We start from the raw sequence: 21,855 nt of genomic DNA, 5'->3' as shown, positions 1-21,855 counted from the left end.
TTAATGGTTACCCAGAACAGTGACATTCCAGGCATGCCTTGAATGATAACTGTTACAGTTACTAGTGTGCTTATGTTAGTCCTCAAGCAATCTGTGACACCATCAAACATCTGATGTCATAGCTGAGCACCATGGCAATTGCAGATCATACAGAGGCCAAGATGGCAGCTTCCTTGGCTGTAAACAATTGAAGGGTTTAGTTTCACTTTAAAAAAGGTAAACAATGTGAGGAGTTTGTAGCAATGTATCACTTTGCCCTTCCACTCTGACTGCACCATAGGGGGTGGAAGCGTCAATGTTTTCACTATTTCTTTTTAAAACAATAATAAAGAGACCCCCACATTTTCATAACCTGGAAAAGTCTCAATGAGAGGCAGCTGACCATTATAGCACCCCTCACCCCACAAAGCATGCACAGAGACATCTCAGCAAACTTGTATGCATGGAATAATTAACCCCAGGCCCCTCCCCCAGCACACTTCTCGTCTGCTCCACTTTGTTCAGTGCCCAGCGGCCCGTCACCCCCCGGGTAGATGAACGCTCACAGCCGCCCCAACCCGTCACCCACACCCTCACACACCGCATGTGGGACACGCTACACACTATATGTACATAAACATTGTAAACACAGCAACTCAGCTCACTTCCTGCCTCTCTCCCGCTGCTCCAATGCACGCAGGACCTTCTCTCCGCCCCTCTACAAACCAGCGCACTCTGATTGGTCAGCCCCCCTGTCCGTCCTTCCCTGCGTGCCTCAGAAAGGAGTTCGGAACGTCGCGCCAGTGTCCACTGCTGTTTCTAGATTTCTCGCTTCTGATTGGCTTCTGTGTTATAAATTTGCTTCTGATTGGCTCTTGCGTTATAAGTTCGCTGAAAGTTAGTTTGTGATTGGCTCCTGCGTTAGAAGTTCGCTGAAAGTTGAAACACTAGAGAAGTAATTATTGTAATGTACGTGTCCCCCCCGACGGAACCATTTTGTTGGAAGGGCTGATGGGATTAATTGATCTAGGGGGAAATGGCTGCCTGTTCTGCGCATTCTCAGCAGAGCTGATGTTCGCGCCCCTTGTATTGTGCAGGATGTGGGGGCTGTGTGGTCAGGAAGTTCTCACTGACAAAGTGCTACCTGAGCTGAGCTCCCTGCTGACCTCATGTGGGGCTGTGCCCAGTTTATTGTTCTTTGCTGTTAGCAAGAAATAGTTCTCAGCTGTACTGCTGCCTGTGCTGGCCATACACATACATTTTCCATCCATTGCACTAGAATCCATTTTTTTGTTTTTGTATAATCTTTTTTTTTTATTTCCAAAGAAAAATAACATTAAAAGAACCGTACGTGAAAACAATGTCAACATTGCATGGTGGGGGACCGCATATATGTCATACGCTATGGTGACCAGACGTCCCCAGTTTCCGGTGACAGTCCCCGGATTGAGGACATTGTCCCCGGTTCTGTTCCTGGATTCAGGGCCAGATAAACGTAGACAGGCTGGCTGAGAAACAGCCTGGCGTGCCCAGCACTCTGTGTATTATGTATTCCTGTGCCCAGCGCTCTGTGTATTATGTATTCCTGTGCCCAGCGCTCTGTGTATTATGCAGTCCTGTGCCCAGTGCTCTGTGTATTATGCTGTCCTGTGCCCAGCGCTCTGTGTATTATGTATTCCTGTGCCCAGCGCTCTGTGTATTATGCAGTCCTGTGCCCAGTGCTCTGTGTATTATGCTGTCCTGTGCCCAGCGCTCTGTGTATTATGCAGTCCTGTGCCCAGCACTCTGTATTATGCAGTCCTGTGCCCAGCATTCTGTGTATTATGCAGTCCTGTGCCCAGCACTCTGTATTATGCAGTCCTGTGCCCAGCACTCTGTGTATTATGTATTCCTGTGCCCAGCGCTCTGTGTATTATGTATTCCTGTGCCCAGCGCTCTGTGTATTATGTATTCCTGTGCCCAGCACTCTGTATTATGCAGTCCTGTGCCCAGCATTCTGTGTATTATGCAGTCCTGTGCCCAGCGTTCTGTGTATTATGCAGTCCTGTGTCCAGTGCTCTGTATTATGCTGTCCTGTGCCCAGCACTCTGTGTATTATGTATTCCTGTGCCCAGCGCTCTTTGTATTATGCAGTCCTGTGCCCAGTGCTCTGTGTATTATGCTGTCCTGTGCCCAGCGCTCTGTGTATTATGCAGTCCTGTGCCCAGCACTCTGTATTATGCAGTCCTGTGCCCAGCATTCTGTGTATTATGCAGTCCTGTGCCCAGCGTTCTGTGTATTATGCAGTCCTGTGCCCAGCGCTGTGTATTATGCAGTCCTTTGCCCAGCGTTCTGTGTATTATGTAGTCCTGTGCCCAGCGCTCTGTGTATTATGTAGTCCTGTGCCCAGCGCTCTGTGTATTATGTAGTCCTGTGCCCAGCGCTCTGTGTATTATGCAGTCCCGTGCCCAGCGCTCTGTGTATTATGTAGTCCTGTGCCCAGCGCTGTGTATTATGCAGTCCTTTGCCCAGTGCTCTGTGTATTATGTAGTCCTGTACCCAGTGCTCTGTGTATTATGTAGTCCTGTATCCAGTGCTCTGTGTATTATGTAGTCCTGTGCCCAGTGCTCTGTGTATTATGTATTCCTGTGCCCAGCGCTCTGTGTATTATGTATTCCTGTGCCCAGCGCTCTGTGTATTATGCAGTCCTGTGCCCAGTGCTCTGTGTATTATGCTGTCCTGTGCCCAGCGCTCTGTGTATTATGCAGTCCTGTGCCCAGCACTCTGTATTATGCAGTCCTGTGCCCAGCATTCTGTGTATTATGCAGTCCTGTGCCCAGCACTCTGTATTATGCAGTCCTGTGCCCAGCACTCTGTGTATTATGTATTCCTGTGCCCAGCGCTCTGTGTATTATGTATTCCTGTGCCCAGCGCTCTGTGTATTATGTATTCCTGTGCCCAGCACTCTGTGTATTATGCAGTCCTGTGCCCAGCACTCTGTATTATGCAGTCCTGTGCCCAGCATTCTGTGTATTATGCAGTCCTGTGCCCAGCGTTCTGTGTATTATGCAGTCCTGTGTCCAGTGCTCTGTATTATGCTGTCCTGTGCCCAGCACTCTGTGTATTATGTATTCCTGTGCCCAGCGCTCTTTGTATTATGCAGTCCTGTGCCCAGTGCTCTGTGTATTATGCTGTCCTGTGCCCAGCGCTCTGTGTATTATGCAGTCCTGTGCCCAGCACTCTGTATTATGCAGTCCTGTGCCCAGCATTCTGTGTATTATGCAGTCCTGTGCCCAGCGTTCTGTGTATTATGCAGTCCTGTGCCCAGCGCTGTGTATTATGCAGTCCTTTGCCCAGCGTTCTGTGTATTATGTAGTCCTGTGCCCAGCGCTCTGTGTATTATGTAGTCCTGTGCCCAGCGCTCTGTGTATTATGTAGTCCTGTGCCCAGCGCTCTGTGTATTATGCAGTCCCGTGCCCAGCGCTCTGTGTATTATGTAGTCCTGTGCCCAGCGCTGTGTATTATGCAGTCCTTTGCCCAGTGCTCTGTGTATTATGTAGTCCTGTACCCAGTGCTCTGTGTATTATGTAGTCCTGTATCCAGTGCTCTGTGTATTATGTAGTCCTGTGCCCAGTGCTCTGTGTATTATGCTGTCCTGTGCCCAGCGCTCTGTGTATTATGCAGTCCTGTGCCCAGCACTCTGTATTATGCAGTCCTGTGCCCAGCATTCTGTGTATTATGCAGTCCTGTGCCCAGCACTCTGTATTATGCAGTCCTGTGCCCAGCACTCTGTGTATTATGTATTCCTGTGCCCAGCGCTCTGTGTATTATGTATTCCTGTGCCCAGCGCTCTGTGTATTATGTATTCCTGTGCCCAGCACTCTGTGTATTATGCAGTCCTGTGCCCAGCACTCTGTATTATGCAGTCCTGTGCCCAGCATTCTGTGTATTATGCAGTCCTGTGCCCAACGTTCTGTGTATTATGCAGTCCTGTGTCCAGTGCTCTGTATTATGCTGTCCTGTGCCCAGCACTCTGTGTATTATGTATTCCTGTGCCCAGCGCTCTTTGTATTATGCAGTCCTGTGCCCAGTGCTCTGTGTATTATGCTGTCCTGTGCCCAGCGCTCTGTGTATTATGCAGTCCTGTGCCCAGCACTCTGTATTATGCAGTCCTGTGCCCAGCATTCTGTGTATTATGCAGTCCTGTGCCCAGCGTTCTGTGTATTATGCAGTCCTGTGCCCAGCGCTGTGTATTATGCAGTCCTTTGCCCAGCGTTCTGTGTATTATGTAGTCCTGTGCCCAGCGCTCTGTGTATTATGTAGTCCTGTGCCCAGCGCTCTGTGTATTATGTAGTCCTGTGCCCAGCGCTCTGTGTATTATGCAGTCCCGTGCCCAGCGCTCTGTGTATTATGTAGTCCTGTGCCCAGCGCTGTGTATTATGCAGTCCTTTGCCCAGTGCTCTGTGTATTATGTAGTCCTGTACCCAGTGCTCTGTGTATTATGTAGTCCTGTATCCAGTGCTCTGTGTATTATGTAGTCCTGTGCCCAGCGCTCTGTGTATTATGTAGTCCTGTGCCCAGCGCTCTGTGTATTATGCAGTCCTGTGCCCAACGCTATGTATTATGCAGTCCTGTGCCCAGCGCTGTATATTATGCAGTCCTGTGCCCAGCGCTGTGTATCATTTAGTCCTGTACCCAGTGCTGTGTATTATGTAGTCCTGTGCCCAGCGCTCTGTGTATTATGCAGTCCTGTGCCCAGGGCTCTGTGCATTGTGTAGTTCTGTGCCCAGCTCTCTGTGTATTATGTAATCCTTTGCCCAGCGCTCTGTGTATTATTTAGTACTGTGCCAGCGCTCTGTGTATTATGCAGTCCTGTGCCATTTGCCAAATAAATAAATATGTCCCCGGATTTCATTTTAAAAATCTGGTCACCTTATCAAAAGCCCCATGTATGCAATCCTAATTCTAGCCATATACTGTACAAAAAATTGTTCAAAATCATTATCGAAAAACTAACACTCGGCCATGAGAGCAGACGATCGTGCCATCATGTGATGACCGGTAAATCGTTCAATGGACATAAATGAATCCGTTTTTATTTGTTTTTTCACATAACCCTAATGCAAACAGTTTGGGCGAGAAACACATTAACCATAGCTGCCAACTGTCCCTGATTTCGAGGGACTGTCCCTGATTTGGAACAAAGTCCCTCTGTCCCTCATTCATCCTTACCTGTCCCTCATTTTGGTCTGATCTATATAGTTGTATATAAAATGCAATTTTTATCGTTAAAGCGGAGTTCCTGCCACAAAATCGACATAGTCGATTTTGGGCCATCCGCTTGCTTTTCGTCACCTGAAAAATAAATGGATAGTTACTATTTTTTTTTTTTGTTTACACACCTTGTTATGGAAGAAAAATATACTCACCTTTCTTCCACTTCCTCCCTCTGCGGCCGCGGCCCGCGCCGTCACTTCCTCTTTGCACTGATTCCTGGGAGCTGAACGTCATCGCTCCTAGGAATCAATGCCTGCACCGGCCCCGCTCGTCAGTTCCGGTGCGGGCGCGTCATTCCCTTCAAAACATCTTCTGGGCATGCCCAGAAGCTGTGGAGGGATGACGCGCCCACACCAGAAGTGACGAGCGGGGCCGGTGCAGGCGCATTCTGGGAGAAGAGGACATGGAAGAGGACGCAGAAGAGGACGCAGAAGAGGACGCGCTGGCTTCAGCTGCCCACATCCGAGATGGCAGCGCTGGAGAATAAATTTTCAAGGTAAGTATTTCTTCTAAAAGGTAAGTGCAACCCGGGACAGTACAGAGGCTATCCATTGTGGAATGTACTAGCCCTGACTGTCTCAGGGGTATTTTTATTGAAAAAACTTTTTCGTGGCAGGAACTCCGCTTTACGGTGTTTCCCAGTGCTAAACCTTTCATCCAATTTCTAAAGTGCTGCATTTCTAAATTTCAAAAGCCAGTATAAAATAATTATAGTGGTAAAAAAAATAACTTTTGGGTTTAATGAATAATTTTTTTGTATAATTTGCCTTCAAGGGGTGTGGCAGGGGCGTGTGCCCTAAGCCTACATATATTTACTAATAATTGTCCCCTCGTTCCCATCTCAAAAAGTTGGAAGGTATGCATTAACCTTTCAATTAATCGTTTGTTCGGCAGAAAATTTCCAAACTTGTCCTTCGTTTTTTCGTCTCAAAAACGTCACAACCGATTACCAATTCGGGCCCATTAACTGCCCGAAAAACGAAACAACTGTACAAATGACTGAATTTAGGCAGATTTTTCATATAGTGTATGGCCACCATAAGACTGGTATAAAGAAAAGAGGAAGATGTGAGTGTGTTATACTTCATTTAGTAAAAACAGGACAAACAAATAGAGGAGAAAAAAAGGGGGAGATAAAAAGGAACAATAGCTCTAAGTCCCGGTTCACGCTTGTGTGATGCGGGAAGGCTGCAAATTCGCAGCCTGTTCCCGCATCGCAAAGCACATCTGGCAGTTCACACTGCCATATGCAATACGCAGGGGGTGTCAATGAAATGTTAACAACACCCCCAGTTTGATTGCATATCGCAGTGCGATCTGACAGTTCGCACAGAATCGGATCGCACAAGTGTGAACCACTGTGCGATCCGATCCTGATGCGGCTGGAAAAAAGGGTCATGTGCGAGTTTGGTGCGGATACAGTGCGAATTCAGCCATACAAAGGGTATGGCTGAATTCGCATCCGCACCTCCGATCGCATGTAATGAAGGAGCAGTGCGCTCTGAATTACATGCGATCCGCGCACTCGCAGAAATGTGAACCGGCCCTAAAGAAGCAATCTCAAACATTGAAAACATATTTACTGACATTCTAGGTTCCCCAGCGCTGAGGGTGTAGCTCTTAGGTACCCACACTTGAGCGATACCAACCCAAACAAAGACAATGCGACCTCCACTCCGCCACCAGGCCATGTATATGGCAGCGAAGCTGGTGGTTCCCACCCATAGTGACTGGCCATTAAATGCACCCACAAAGTCCCCATAGAGGAACTGCTATGCAATGATTAGGACCAAGATATGCCAGGTATCGTAAGCGTAAAAAAGATGAATAAACCCACCCCTCCTGTAAGGGTAGTAGGGTAATAAAGACAAGCCCCTCCCAAAAATGAAGACGTGGGTAAAGGAAAGAAGAGAGAAAGAAAAAATAACACATGCCAATATCATTGAATATCATGTATGTTTCCCATTACTTTCATGTCTATGACCAGCAAGTGGGAGGGCTCTCCCATCAAGGAAATGGGCGATAAAAAATACACCTATTTAGGTTTGGTGATTCGCCTGGACAAGTTGCAGAAATGAGGGGTCAGCTAGCGTTAGTAATGCGATATCTAGATGGCAAGTTTTTACCCATTTCAATACTGGGCACTTTCACCCCCTTCCTGCCCAGGCCAATTTTCAGCTTTTATGGCTGTCACACCTTGAATGACAAGGTCATGCAATGATGTACCCAAATTACATTTTTGTCATTTTTTTGAGACAGAGCTTTCTTTTGGTGGTATTTAATCACCACTGGATTTTTAAATTTTTTGCTAAAAAAAACAAAAAAACAAAATAGGACTGCATTTATTTATTTATTTTTTTTTAAAAAAGGGTTTTCTTAGTTTCTGTTAGAAAATGTTGTAAATAAGTAATTTTTCTCTTTCATTGATGGGCTCTGATAAGGCGGCACTGATGGGCACTGATAGGGCCAGCACTGATGAGGAGGTACTGTAATGGTATCGCACACCGGATATCCTGCGCTGGGATACGAAAGCAACCATTTTGTTTAAAGCAGCCATGACGGGTAGACCAGAGACCACTGACTCAGAGATATTTTCCTTCCCCCTCTCTCTCTCCCTTGGACTAATTAGCCCCCACCTTATCCTAATTAACATGCGAGCTTCAAAAGGAAGTCTTATCTCAAGCACATCCTGGCCGGGTCATAATGAAGCAGACCTGATCTCAAAACGCAGACAGAGGTCTGAGCAGATGTCCAGTGAGGCTGCCTTGTAAATTCCACAAGGCAAATTGTTAATTAGAATATAACACATAAATCTAACAATTTAAACCCATTTCATAAATGCAGACAGGAACATTAAAACAAAGTATATATTTGAATGCCAAATAAAATACAGATCGAATTAAGAGCACACATGATCTTGTTTGCTCCTATGGAAGACAAGCTAGCTGTCAGATGCCTTATGGGTCAGAGGTTATTAGGGGATACCCTGTGTTTGATGTCTATGAAAATAGAATTCAATACTGCACAATAATATATCAGTTTCAAGAATGTAACCATTACATATTTCAAGATATAAATTCTGTTGTAAAATCTGTCTAAACGGGAGGTCCCTTAGCAGTTTATTAGCCTCCGGGGCCGCCCATGGCCCCAGTGTTTATTGGTCAAGGATTTCTGGTGACACCCCCTGTGGGTCAGAGAAAAAGAGAGGAGCTGATGGAGCTCTCAGTCTCATGTAACATCAAGGAAAGGAACATCTATCCATTGGAGACCGATCACACCTGTTCAGCTTCTGGAACTCTGATAATACAAGGACTTTTGAATGCAAGTATTTCCATTTCTAATTCTTTATCTATTCTTTTAAATTGCTGAATTGTGTCTCTATTTCTTTGTAACCCATTTTTCTGTAAATATTTTTATTTGCACCAATTTTAACCTTTTTTATAATTAAACCTTATTTTGAAAAGTGTTAATTTTGTCTCTAAGCACTTAACGCAAGCTAGCCCAAGAACCTGTCTCTTGAAGAGCGCTACTGTATAGAATAAATCTTCTGGGCACTCCTGTCTGCGGTGACAGTGCGTGTTACAGATGATTATTCTAAAGTCATAATTGGTATTTCTAAAATTACGAGCATCCTCTGGGCTCATCATAACGTAGAGGTGGTGGCAGAGAAAGGGTTAATGCTTTAATTAGCCCAGTGACAATCGCTCTCAGACTGCTGGCATCTAGATTGTGGTCCCGCAAGCTGGACAGTCTGTGTGCCGGGTGCAGCTAAGAGTGGCATTGTTACGCAACTGACGGCAGGGTGTGAGATTGCCTGGTCTTTGGTCACGAGTTGGATGAGAAGGCCAGGGGTCTGATACCCGCCACCGTCACAGGTACTGATGAGCAGACACTGATGGGCACTGAAAGGCAGCACTGACTGGCATCACTGATGAGCAATGATTGGTGTCACTGATGGGCACTGATTGGTGTCATTGCTGGGCACTGTTTGGGCTGCACTGATGATCAGTGCCCTGATTATCTGTGCAGGTCTCCCCTGTGGGAAAATGCTTCTGATCGACTCTCCTCTCACGTTGTCAGTGTGAGGAGAGGAAAGCTGATAACCAGCTTTTTCTTGTTTACATGGAATGAGCTGTGATTGGACACAGCTGATCATATGGGTAAAGAGCCTTGTCATTAGCTCCTTACCAAGATCAGGGATGCGCTGTGTCCCAGGGACACAACTCGCTGCCTATCACCGCGGGTGCACAAGCGCGCTGTGAGAGTGGTACGACATCATATAACGTCATCCCAGAATAAAAGAGCCACCACCCCGTCGTCATTTGTCTATACAAGTCATGTTTGTTTGTGTTCCTTTAAGGATAACTGTACTTTAAAGCCAAACTAAACCCTCCTATTATTATTTACAGCCAAGGAAGCTGCCATCTTAGCCTCTGTTTAATCCGCAGTTACCATGGTATTGCACTTTATGATTAGCTATGGCACCGGTCATTTGATGGCTTGACAGTTCAGTTGAGAGCTCAAGCAACTGTGACAGTTATCATTCACGGTATGTCTTCAATGTAATTGTTTTGAGAAACAATTAAGGTGATTTTAAAGTCTTGTCTCTCCTGGACCTTCTCAGGTTCCTCTTTGGTGCTCCTGGCCCCTCAATCCTGTTGAGGGACCCCACAGAAAGCAGCTTGCTATAGGGTCTTTGATAGGGTGACTTTGATAGACAGCAGCGGGAGCCGCTGCTGTGTCTTAGCCAATCAGGAGGGAGAGTCCCAGATGGCCAAGGGAATCATGTAAATCGCTGGATAGACATGGGGCCAGGCCAGACTGGGAAAAAAATAGGCCCAGGCATTTTAGACTGAGCAGCCAATTTTTCTAGGGACCCTGGGGGGAATAGGCATTCGCAGGGGTGAATCCTCCACACTGTAATGTACAGGGGACACTGTGATATAAAAGGGACTGCACTGTAGATGGGCACTGTAATAATTACAGTGCCCCTAGAAATCACAGCCCCCTATCACAGTGCCCCTTGCAATCACCCCCCCCCCTTTTAATCTCTGCTCACTGTGCAGATGTCCAGCTCCTCCCGTCCCCTGCTCCCTTACATCAAAGTCCGCACAGCCCCCCTAAATCAAAGTCGGCAGAGTCCCCCTTACATCAGAGTCCACAGGGCCCCCCTTACATCAGATTCTGCACAGAGCCCCCATTACATAAGAGTCCTTAAAGAGCCCCCCTACATCGAAGTCTGGACAGAGCCCCCCTTATATCAGAGTCCTCACAGAGCCCCCCTTACATCAGAGTCCGCACAAAGCCCCCCTTACATCAGAGTCTGCACAGCCCCCTTACATCAGAGTATGCACAGAGCCTCCCTTACATCAGAGTCCGCAAAGCTCCCCTTACATCAGAGTCTGCACAAAGCCCCCTTACATCAGAGTCCGCACAAAGCCCTCTTACATCAGAGTCCGCAGAGCCCCCATTACATCACAGTCCACAGGGCCCCCCTTACATCAGAGTCTGCACAGAGTCCCCCTTACATCAGAGTCTGCACAGAGCCCCCCTTACATTAGAGTCCGCACAGCCCTCCTTACATCAGAATCCACACAGCCATCCTTACATCAGAGTCCGCACAGCCCCCCTTACATCAGAGTCTGCACAGCCCCCTTACATCAGAGTCCGCACAGCCCCCTTTACATCAGAGTCCGCACAGCCCCCCTTACATCAGTCCACATAGAGCCCCCTTTACATCAGAGTCTGCACAGAGCCCCCCTCACATCAGAGTCCACACAGAGCCTTCTTTACATCAGAGTCCACACAGGCCCCCCCTTACATCAGAGTCCGCACAGCCGTCCTTAGAGTCTGCAGAATTTCCACTTACGGGGGGGGGAGCTCTGTGGATTCGAATGTAAAGGGGAACCCTGATTTAAGGGGAACTCGTAAGGGGTGTTCTGGGAACCCTAGTTTAGGGAGGAATGCTGTGGACTCTGGTGTAAAGGGGAACTCTGATGTAAGGGGGTCTCTGCTCACCAAAGCCCCCCCCCCCTTGCATCAGAGTCCACAGAGCACTCCTTAAATTCGTTTTTTATTACTGAGAGGTAGGAGAGAGGCAAGCTTACTCATCCCAGGATGGAGGCTCAGGCACAGGCTGTCTGCAGCTTTTCTCTTCTGGGTTTAAACTTCCCGCCTACATATCCCCGGGAGTGTGGGCGGGACAGACCCAGAAGGAGAGGGGAGGGAGGAGGAGGAGCAGATAAGGTCTCTCTCCCCTCTAGCATCCATGGGGAGAGAAGAGGGGTGGGGGGGGAACTGTCAGCGCCGGCTCTGAGGCTAAGCTGTGTGTGAGAGAGATACACAGCTCAGCCCTGCAGCCATCAACCTCATTCCGCCGGAGGAGACACTATTATGGCCGCACAACAGGAGGTAAGTGGCGGCCGCGGCCTGTGTTGACCCTGTCCAGGCCGCAGTTGCCACTTACCTCCCGCTGTGCGGCCTGGTCATCAACAGGCCACGGAGAGGGTGGCACCGGCCCAACTCCTTTAAATTGATGAGTTTAGTTTTCGCCTCGTTTATTGGTTCCACCACCCCTGAGTGCCACATTTGCACGAGTGTGCCATTTTTATAGTGCATGCTCAGGTGCACTGATGGGCTTTGTCAGGACCTGAAGGCTGAGCAGAGCCTGTGTGCGCATCTGCACACACCATGGAAATGCCACACATGTGCAAAGGTAGGGAAGGTTTCTAGCTTCCCTATTAGTGGTCTTTGCACGTGCACTGTAATGTTAGTGGAGATCACTGGAGTAGCGGTGTCTACTACAGTGGTTTCTAGATCTAGAGGGATCCCTCAGGTTTGGTTAATACATAGTTACATTGGTCTTAACTGGAACAATGTAACTATGTTAAAATATCCATATCACAATGGATGTTGTTCATCCCTTCTTAGGGCAAAAAAAGTGTCTAAAAAAAAATGAAAGATACAGTGAAACTGTTTTTTTAACCACTTCCCGACCACCTGCCGCCTTTTTACTGCGGCAGGGCAGCTCTCCTGCGCAAACCGACGTAGATCTACGTTGGTCCCGCGGAAGCTTGGGGGCGAACACGCGCTACCGGCAGGACGCTCCCGCCCCCACTCGGCAGCGGGGAAGCCGATGCGTGTGTCAGGCGGCTCCGATTGCCACCCGCGATCGCTCCCCGCAGAGAGACAAGGACGGTCCGCTATTGTAAACACAGCCAACCATCCTTCTCCCTGAAATGATCACAGAGCTCATGTGATCCTTCTATATAGGATCACATGTCTCTATGGTCATCTCAGAAGCCATGCCCCCCCACAGTTAGAATCACTCCCCTAGGGTCACGTTTAACCTCTAGATCACCTATACTGTTACCCCTTCCCACCCAGTGTCATTATTACAGTGACAGTGCATATTTTTAGCACTGTTTACTGTAGTAATGTCACTGGTACCCCCAAAAGTGTAAAAAATGTCAGTTAGGGGTCCGAGCTGTCCGCCGCAATGTCGCAGTCCCGCAAAAAAACGCAGATCACCGCCATTACTAGTAAAAAAAAAAAAAAACAATAAAAATGACATGAATCTTTCCCGTATATAGTAGACGTGATAATTTTTGTGCAAGCCAATCAAAATACGCTTATTGCAATTTTTTTTACCAAAAATATGTAGCAGAAAACAAATTGGCTTAAAATGTTAAATAATTTTGATCTTCAAGGTTTTTTTTTTTTTTGAGAATGTTATATAGCAGAATGTGAAAATATTGTTTTATTTTCAAAATTGTTGCTCTTTTTTGTTTATAGCATAAAAAATAAAACTTGCATAGGTGATCAAATACAACCAAAAGAAAGCTCTATTTGTGGGAAAAATAGAACGTAAATTTTATTTGGGTACAGCGTCGCACGACTGCACAATTGTCCGTTAATGTAACGCAGTGCCGAATTGCAAAATAGAGCCTGGTCATTAAGGGGGCAAATCCTTACGGTCATAAAGTGGTTAAAAGAAAATAAATAATAAAAATAAAGAAAAAACTGAAAACGCCCCGATTCCCCCCCGTGCTCACGTGAAAAGGGGTATGAGCATGTATATGTAAACGCCAATCACACCACACATGTGAGGTATGTAAAAACTGAAATTATTTTAGCGCCAAACCTCTGCAACTAAAACTGGTAACCTGTAAAGGCTTTTAAGGCGCCACCTATGGAGATTTTTAGGTAGCGTAGTTTGAAGCTGTTCCACGGGCAGACGCAATTTTAAACTGTGACATGTTTGGTATCTATTTACTCGGCGTAATATCTTCTTTTACAGTTTAACAAACAATTGGGTATTATATTGTGTTTTTTGCATATTAAAATTTTTTAAAGTGTATTTTTTTCCAAATAATTTGCACTTTAAAAAATGCTGTGCAAATACCGTGTGACATAAAAAAATCCCAACGCCCACCATTTTATTCTCCAGGGTCTCTGCTTAGAATATATATAATGTTTGGGGGGTTCTCCATGTAGGAGAGAAATGTCAGAATAGGCCCGGCGTTGAAGTGGTAAACAACGAAGTCAACAACCGCGTTTAGAAGAAGCTTCTTCAAATCCTCTGCAACCAGCTATGGCTTTGTCTCGAGTTATTGTAAGGATAGAGCAGCTGTTGGGAACAGCAGCCCCTAATGTTATAAGTGGGAGCGCCGTCCAGTTCTTTTGGGGCATACATGCACGGTGTATACTCTCTTCTGTCGCAGCTTCTGAGCCCATCGTAAGAGACATACAGTATATTAATAGGAGTCAATAATGATTGATCAGTTTTTAATTACTATATTATCTGGACCCTTTGAAAGGAGTCATTTCAGATATCTTGGAGCTTCAAGTGACATGTATGGCGTTGAAACACCTTGCCCCTATCATACACCACAGACCAGTGGTTCTCAAAATGAACAACTGCGCAGTTGTCGTCTATGTGCAAAAACAAGGCAGGAACCACAGTCCCTTCCTATAGAAACTAACTAAAGTATGGTTGGTTGTGCCCCGTGAGACGCTTCCATTCCCAATTCCCCATACAATATACATAGAAACATGAATGGCCCATGGGACTTTAGATGAGGCGCATATAGAAGGTTGGCATGATCTTACCTGAGGAAGAAGAAAATCTAATCACATACAGCAAATCCTCAGGGTGTAAGTACTGTAAGTGCAGGTGGGTGGATCTGTTCAGAAACGTTCTGTATAAAAAATGAATAAGAGCTGAATCAAGATTTACAGGCAGTCCCTGGGTTGCAAACAAGATAGGTTCTGTAGATTTGTTCTTAAAGCGGAGTTCCACACTGAAATTTTTTTTTTTAGATAAAAATACCCCCGGGACAGTCAGGGCTAGTGCATTTAAGCAACGATAGCCTCTAAGTGCCCATTCAGACTGGCGCGGCACGATTTTGTGGGGCGACCTGTGAAGTCGCGGTGCACACTGTGCACCGCGACTTCGGCGAGACTTGCGCGGACTTCATATAATTGAAGTCAATGCAAGTCGCCTCCAGGTCGCCCCAATTAGAACGGGTCCTGTACTACTCAATGGCGAGCGACCCACCGCGACTTGTCAGACGACTTGGTCGCCTGACAAGTCGCGCTAGTGTGAATGGACTCTAAAACTGTCCCCTGTTTCACTTACCTTTTAGAAGAAATACTTACCTTGAAAATGTCTTGTCCAGCGCTGCCATCTCAGGTGTGGGCAGCTGAAGCCGTAGCGTCCTCTTCGGTGACGTCGGAAGTCCCAGAATGCCCTGCTCATCACTTCCGGGGCAGGCACGTCATCCCTGCACAGCTTATGGGCATGCCCAGAAGCTGTTCAGCAGGGAATGACGCGCCTGCCCCGGAAGTGACAAGCAGGGCCGGTGCAGGCGCATTGACTCCTGGGATCGATGATGCTCATCTCCCAGAAGTCAATGCAAGGTGGAAGTGACGTCGGCGGCCGTGTCCGCAGTGGGAGGAAGAGGAAGGAAGGTAAGTATATTTTCTTTAAAAACAAGGTAAGTGAATCAAAAAAAAAAAAATAATTATCCAATTCTTTTTCAGGTAAATTAAAGCAAGTGGATTGTGAAAAGTTCATTTTGAAGGGGGAAACACCACTTTAAGTTAAATTTGTATAAGTATGTTGGAACAAGTACATTTTTTAAGTGTAACTCCAGCCAAAAAATATAGTTTAAGTTTTGGATAGCATAGAGAAAGGTTAAAGCGGAGCTCCATCCAAAAGGGGAAGCTCAGTTTGTTTGCTTCCTTCCCACCTCCGCTGCCACATTTGGCACCTTTCGGGGGGGGGGGGGGGCGGATACCTTCTAAAAAGTACCCGCTCCCACTTCCAGATACGATCGCTGCTTTAGCCCGCTGTCTGCTGAAAAGAGGTCACAGGAGGAGTACAGCCAAATGAGCTTTGGCTATACTTCTCCTTTAACCGCTTGCCTACTGGGCACTTTCACCCCCTTCCTGCCCAGGCCAATTTTCAGCTTTCAGAGCTGTCACAGCACTTTGTATGACAATTGCGCAGCCATGCAACGCTGTACCCAAATTCATTTTTTATCATTTTCTTCCCACAAATTTAGCTTTCTTTTGGTGGTATTTAATCACCACTGGATTTTTCTATTTTTTGCTAAAAAAACAAAAAAAGCCAGAAAATTTTGAAAGAAAAAAAAAGTTTATCTTTTTTTTTGTTTTATTTTTGTAAATAAGTAATTTTTCTCCTTCACTGATGAGCGCTGATGCAGCTGCACTGATGGGCACTGATGAGGAGGCACTAATATGCAGCACTGATGGGCACTGATAGGTGGCACTAATATGCAGCACTTATTAGCACTAATAGGTGGCACTGATTGGCAGCACTGATTGGTAGGACTGGTGGGCACTGATAGGTGGCACTGATGGGCAGGCACTGAAAGGCTTCACTGATTGGCCTCACTAATGGGCACAGGCTGGTGTCACAGATGGGCACTGTTTGGGCTTCACAGTAATCAGGGCACTGATGATCAGTGCCCTGATTACCTGCACAGGTCTCCCCTGTGAGGAGATTCTGCTAATCAGCTCTCCTCTCCTCACACTCTGTTAGTGCCGTGGGTCTTTATCGAGATCGGGGTCGCTCTATGTCCCAGAAACACAACACGCCCGCGATCGCCGCACTGTGGGCCCCCCGCTGCGCCCGATCGTGGTGAGACTGGGCGACATTGTATGAAGTCAACCCAGAAAAAGAGGTTATCCCGCCCACCGTCATCTGTCTATACGACGGACAAAGGCGGTTAAAGGTGAACTAACCCTTTTTAACCACTTCCTTCCCGCGCTATAGCTGAAAGATGGCTACAGCGTGGACTTAGTTTACCAGGGGGGAGTCCTTTTTTGGACTCAGCTGATCACAGATCAGGGTAAAGGGTCAATCACAGCAGCCTTTTTACCACATGATCGGCTAAGCCCAATGACAGCTGATCACAGGATATAAGAACAAGCAGGTTTTCGGCTTTTCTTTCCTCACGCTGACAGCTTGAGGAGAAAAGAAAGCTGATAACCGGCTTATGTTAAAGGGACATTGGCACTGATCGGTGCTGCCTATCAGTGCCACCTCATTGGTGCCCATCAGTGCCACCTATCAGTGCCCATCACTGCAGCCTCATCAGCGCACATCAGTGCAGGAAAAAAATGACCTGTTTGCAAAATTTTATAATATTTATAACAAAATTTTATTTTATTTATAATAAACTAAAACGAAGAAAATGCAAAAAAAAAAACAGTGATGATTAAATACCATCAAAAGAAAGCTCTATTTGTTTGAAAAAAAGGTCAGCGGAGATGTCTCCGCTGACACCCGCTGCCCCATAGGGATGCATGGAGCATCTGATCAGGTCCGCTAAAAAAAAACTGACAGGCGGATCTGATCGGATCGCCCATGTGAAAGGATCCATAGAGTCTACAAGCTATGGTGCCAATCATTGAAAATTGATCACACCTGATGTTCTGACGGCCTATCTAATTTCTTGAGACACTAACAAGCCAGGACAGTACAAATACCCCCAAATGACCCCTTTTCCAAGGTATTTAGTAAGTGGCATGGTGAGTTTTTTGAAGTTGTAAATTTTTTTCCGCACAATTCTTTGCAAAATTAAGATTTTTTTATTTTATATATTTTTTTCCACAAAATTGTAATTTTACCAAGTTATTTCTCACACACTGTATAGGCTTACTTGCACCTACACCCCACACCCCAAGTAGGATGATACCACATGTGTGAGACTTTTACACAGCCTACCCACATACAGAAGCCCAACATTCAAATAGCACCAACAGGTGTTCTAGGAGCATAAATTACACATATAATTTCCTGACAACCTATCACACTTTTGAAGGTCCTTGAGCACCATGACAATTGAAACGCCCACAAAATTACCCTATTTTGGAAAGCAAACACCCCAACACATAACCTAGGAGGCATGAGTCTTTTGAATATGTAATTTTTTTTCCACAAGTTTTTTTAAAATGGTGGAAAGAAAATTAAATGCATTTTTTTTTTTAACACAAAGTTGTCCATTTATAAGATATTTTTAACACATAGTATGTAGATAGCAAAAATTACACCCCAAAATACATTCTGCTACTCCTCATGAGTATGGCGATACCACATGTGAGACTTTTCCACAGCCTGGCCCTGACGCGGCATAGATGTGGCACAGATGAGCAATGATGTGGCACAGATGAGCAATGATGTGGCACAGATGGGCACTAATGTGGCACAGATGAGCACTGACATGGCATGGATGAGCACTGATGTGGCATGGATATGACATTGATAAGTATTGATGTGGCATGGATGAGCACTGATATGGCATGGATGTGGCACAGATGAGCATTGATGTGGCACGGATGAGCACTGAGGTGGCATGGATGAGCACTGATGTGGCACAGATGAGCACTGATGTTGCATGGATGAGGCATGGATTAGCACTGATGTGGCATGGATGAGGAACAGATGAGCACTGATGTGGCATGGGTGAGCACGGATGAGGCATGGATGTGGCACAAAAGAGGCATGGATGTGGCACGGATGCAGGTCCGGTGCTAGACTATTCTGCGCCCTAGGCAAGACCAGCTACTTGCGACCCCCCCTGAATAAATAAAAAAAAACTTCAAAATTTCCCTATTTCCCTATATTCACAGCACACTCCATGCATTCCCCATACTCCCCCCTATACTAGCATCACTCGCAGTGTGTCAGAGGGGGGGAGCAGTGTGTCAGGGTGGGGGAGCAGTGTGTCAGAGAGGGGGAGTGCTCCATTAATGCAGAGTGACCAGGGTGAGACTCCCTTTGGCCCAGTCTGACTCGCGGCCGCTAGCTGCGTTTATTTCCCTTGTTTTTTGCTGCCCCAGTGGGGTCCCGCTGTCACAGAGCTGTCTCTGCCGGGCACCTCATGCTTCGTGCCCTAACGTTAAATGGGATTTTTGTTTTCCTTCTTTCCGGACTCCATGGAGTCTCCGGCCACCCCCCTTCTCTCTTTGCTCCAGTTGGGGCGCGGGGGAGAGGGCCATCCCGGCCTATCTCTGGTGCATCTGGTGGTGCGGGCCGTCCCGCGGCCCCTTTCTGCCTTGCCATTATCTATTTTTTTTTTATTGTTTTTATGTTTTGCTTGTTCTTGTTCTATTGTCCTATGTGGAGTCTAGGGGTAATGTCAACTTTGCTACCATTTTACAGGGTTCCAGGTCAGGTGTCTGGTGGTGTCGGTGGGTCTTTCTCCTGCTCCGTCAGCAGCGGTTCGTGTCTCCTGGGATTAAAGACTACTCATGGCTCCGTTTAAATTTCTGACTTACAACGTCCGGGGTTTGAGCTCTCAGTTTAAACGTGGTAAGTTGTGGCTCGAGTTACGAGGGTCAGGAGCACAGGTTATATTTCTGCAGGAGACTCATTTTCGCTCCCAATCCATGCCTAGAATCCCCACGTACCTTTACAGCTAGTGGTTTGTTAGCAACTCCCCCCGCCCAAAGTCGGGTGGGGTTGCTATAGCCATTCATAAGAACTCTAGACCACCGACTGGATACACAGGGAAGGTACGTTTTCCTCAAGGGTACGTTGTATGGCCTCCATCTACGCTCCTAACTCAGGCCAATTGTCCTTTTTAGAATCGACTCTAGACGCCCTTTCCATGTTCCGTGAAGGACTACTAGTGCTGGGTGGGGACTTTAACTTATGTATTGACCCTCGTGTGGACACTTCTGCTGGACGCTCGGCGCACTCCTTTGCTGCCCACCGGCGCTTCCTTAAGATGCTGCACGCTTCTGGACTGGTGGAATGTTGGCGGCTCCTACACCCATCCCTCCGTGACTATAGCTATTACTCCGCGACGCACAACTCGTACACCCGTATTGACATGCTTCTCACCGACCAGACCTATCTGGACTCCCTGATAGGAGCGGACATAGGGACTCGCACATTCTCCGATCATGCCCCCGTGACCCTCGCGCTTGCCCCACTGACCAGGGCTGACAGGGAATGGACTTGGCGACTGAATGAAAACCTTCTGGATGACGCTGTTATTGCCCAGAGGGTGTCGGAGACTATCACAAACTACTGCAGGGAGAATACCAGGGATGACGTCACACCATCCTCTATCTGGGAGGGCCACAAGGCGGTGGTGAGAGGTGAGCTCATTTCACAGGGGGCTCGCCTTCACCGGGAACATACGGTGGAGCTTAGACAGCTGCTGGAGAGGCTTTGTGGCGCAGAGCTGACCCATAAACAACTATTAATTAACGAGGCCCTTCTTACTCTCCAATCCCTTCGCGAGGAATTGTTGACGCTACTTGAGGTACAGATACGGAGGCGCCTCCGTTACCTTTCCCACAAATTCTACGAGTTCGGCAATAAATGTGGGCGCATGCTGGCACGGGCTTTGCGGAGGCAGCGCGCTTCCACTCGCATCCCTAAGATACAAACGTCCCGGGGCTCTTTCAGACAACATCCATCTCGGATTGCTGAGGCATTCCGGGAATACTATACCCAACTTTACAACCTTGCGGAGCCACTATCGGAGGCGGCGTTGGCGGCTAAACGGGAACGCATCCTTGGATACTTAGAGGAGGCCGCTGTACCGCAACTTGCTAAGCGGGCAGCGGCATCCTTGGAAAAACCCATATCTGACACCGAACTGGCGGCGGCCCTTAAGGCTCTGCCGAAAGGCAAGAGCCCAGGCCCTGATGGGTTCACAAATGCTTACTACCTTAAATTCAGTTCCTCCCTCCTGTCTCCGATGTGTACCTATTTTAATGCTCTGGCGACGGGTTCGCCTGTCTCGCGGGATGCCCTCTTAAAGAGGGGAAGGTCCTTACCCTGCCCAGCAGCTATCAGCCAATCTCTTTGCTAAACACGGATATTAAAATCCTGGCCAGGATCCTGGCCGATAGATTGAAATCTTACCATCTGTGGTTCATCCCAACCAAACAGGTTTCATTGCAGGCAGGGAGACGCAGGATAACTCCAACAGAGCGCTGCAGGTCATCCATTGGGTTAGATCCCAGCCGCTCCATCCACCCTGTCTCCTGCTGTCTACGGATGCTGAAAAAGCGTTTGACAGGGTGGATTGGGTTTACATGGAAATGGTGCTGGGACGCTTGGGTCTTGGCCCCCATATGTCTAGCTGGTTGGCTGCGTTGTATGCCTCTCCAGAAGCCAGGGTGAAGGCTGGGGGCTTTTTGTCCTCACCCTTCCCGATCCGCAATGGCACGCGTCAGGGGTGCCCCCTTTCGCCGCTCATTTTCGCACTGACTTTGGAACCCTTGTTGGCCAAGGTCAGGGCGAACCCGGACATTGGGGGTGTCACCGTGGGCCCTACTGAACATAAATTTTCGGCATACGCGAACGATGTGTTGTTTTACGTGACTAGGCCCCTGACGTCCTTACCTGTTCTCATGTCCGAACTTAGGGATTTTCATTTACTCTCGAACTTCAACTTTGATAAGTCAGAAATGTTGCCCCTCAATATACCGCACTGCGCTCCTCTCTCCTGTTTACCTGGTGCCACTGCAAGCTCAAATACTTAGGGGTTTTCTTACCTGACTGTGTGACGGATGTGTTTACTCTTAACTATGCCCCCCTACTAACGACGATTCGTAAAGATCTTACTGAGTGGACAAAATTTACGTTTACGTGGATTGGCAGGGTGAATATATTGAAGATGAAAATCCTGCCCAGAATTTTATTCTATTTACAGATGTTGCCTGTCCATTTGCCTAGATCCTTCTTGTTCATTCGCTTTGAATGGAGTGGTAAGCATCCTCGCCTGGCCTTCAGGTTAATGCAACGTTCTTAATATACGGGTGGTTTGGGGATTCCGGTTGTCGGGAAATACTATGAGGCAGTCGCCTTACAGAGGATACTTGACTGGCACCACCACGTGCAGGGTAAACTCTGGGTCCCCTGCGTTGGGTGGAGAGATCCGCTGTGGCCGGTTTGTCCTGGAGGGGATAATTGTACCACTGACAGAACTCCGAGAGCGATATGGTAGGTTCCCCATGGACTTTAGGCGGTATCACCAGCTAACTCACTTTTTGCGCCCTTTCTTAAGAGAGGTACGTTCGCCAACCTTGATGACCCCCTATGAGAAACTTTGCATATCTAAAGACCCG

The 21,855-nt window shown here is 47.3% G+C and overlaps 1 protein-coding gene across 2 annotated transcripts in view; it reads right to left on the bottom strand.

The window, feature by feature from the left end:
• Positions 1-737, bottom strand: part of MDC1 (mediator of DNA damage checkpoint 1) — a 144,536-nt gene extending 143,799 nt beyond the window's left edge. The window contains exon 1 of one of the 2 annotated variants that reach the window (XM_082263552.1): positions 645-737. The gene's annotated coding sequence lies outside the window, so the exon portion shown is untranslated. Of the gene's footprint in view, positions 1-627 lie in introns of both variants that reach the window. The other variant, XM_082263553.1, reaches the window with a different exon arrangement.
• Between the last annotated feature and the right edge of the window lie 21,118 nt (positions 738-21,855).

Source organism: Pelophylax lessonae (assembly GCF_965119305.1).
Source record: "Pelophylax lessonae genome assembly, chromosome: 7".
NCBI lineage: Eukaryota > Metazoa > Chordata > Amphibia > Anura > Ranidae > Pelophylax > Pelophylax lessonae.
This window is presented reverse-complemented; position numbering and strand designations above follow the sequence as displayed.